Source organism: Camelus ferus, chromosome 11 (assembly GCF_009834535.1).
Source record: "Camelus ferus isolate YT-003-E chromosome 11, BCGSAC_Cfer_1.0, whole genome shotgun sequence".
NCBI classification, from domain to species: domain Eukaryota; kingdom Metazoa; phylum Chordata; class Mammalia; order Artiodactyla; family Camelidae; genus Camelus; species Camelus ferus.
This window is the reverse complement of record NC_045706.1, coordinates 55,284,529-55,286,023: the sequence shown is the minus strand read 5'-3', so window position 1 is coordinate 55,286,023 and position 1,495 is coordinate 55,284,529.

Sequence of the window (1,495 nt, the reverse complement as noted above, 5' to 3'; positions counted from 1 at the left end):
CTTTAAAAACAAAATTTACAATTGTAAATCCTTTCTCTGTCCCTTTGAGATGTATGTATATCTCCTGAAACCTAGGACTGTCTTTAAGCTCAAGAACCTGGGAACATCCCTTTGAAATGTCCTCAGCAAGACTGATGGGGCTCCATCTCCCAGTTTCTGTGGGAGGGCTGACGCCTAACTTGAGCGAGCCAGTTTAGCAAACACAGACAGACGGCCTGATCACAGTGACCCATCCCTCCATCCGCTTTTTGTAATTTTCTACTTCTCTGGCTTTGCTCAAGCACTTCCTTGTCCCCCCTCCCACTCCTTCATTTTCCCTTTACAATTCCAGTCACCTTTGTACACAGCCCAGCTGAACTCAGTTCGAAACTGAGGCCTTTCCTCTACTATAGCAGTTCCTGAGCAAAACCTGTCTTCACTGCCTTTAACTAGTATTTGGTTTTCTTTGACCATCTCCATTTTAACAAGATCCTCAGGTGATTTGCATGTATGTGAAAGTTGGAGAAGCACTGTCTCATATTTGTCATTCCCTCAATGACTTCTAATAAACAGCCCCAAATGGTAGGCAGGAATTATCATGCCCATTTCCCCAGTGCAAGGTGAGGGTCGGAGCTTTGCTCAGTCACACAGTTAAACCAGAACTCGAACCCACCTCATGACTCAGTCTGGTGGTCTTTTCATAAATGCGATGCTAATGCATGTGAGAACCCAGGAGTAGAAGAGCTAGTGAAGGAGATCACAGTAAGGTTCCTCTCTCTGCATCCACTGCTGCGATGTCCTTGCAGGCTCTGCTCTTTCTTGGTTGTGGGAGAATTGTTTCAGAATCAAGTGTCTTCTAGGTACCAAAGAATTCTCACCTGAGTTATCCTATCAGGAGCTGAGGTCCCAGAGATCACAGCTGCTGGGGGATGAGTCACTGTATTGACCCCATCAAATACTAAATCATGTTGCCTTCAAGTTGGCGGAAGCCCAGTGCTTCACGGGCCTGTGCACACGCCACACAGCCGCCACTGTATGACGTCAGGCCAGTCCTGGTCTTAGTCCTAAACCAGCGCCCCTACTCACTCTGCCCACCAGTGCCGACCCTCCTACCTTCCCAGCTTTACCTCCAACCTGTCTTCATTCTTGCCTCCATGGATAAACACTGACTGCCCTCCTCCTGGCTGCTCTGGTCCCTTGGGTAAATACAGTGATTTCCCCTTATCTATGGTTTTGCTTTTCACGATTTTAGTTACCTGCGGTCAACGGCCACCTGAATATATTAAATGGTAAATTCCAGAAAAAAACAATTCATAAGTTTTAAATTGCACGCTGTTCTGAGTAGTGTGATGAAATCTCACGCCGTCCCTCTCTGTCCTGTCCGGGATCCCCAAAACCTCGTAGATCACTGGAACCAGAGGAATTCCTCCCCACAACCTACCCCATATGCGTGGAGAATACCGATTTCTCATGTTCGGTGTCTTTGGCACCAATGAGTTAATAAATTCAGCCATCA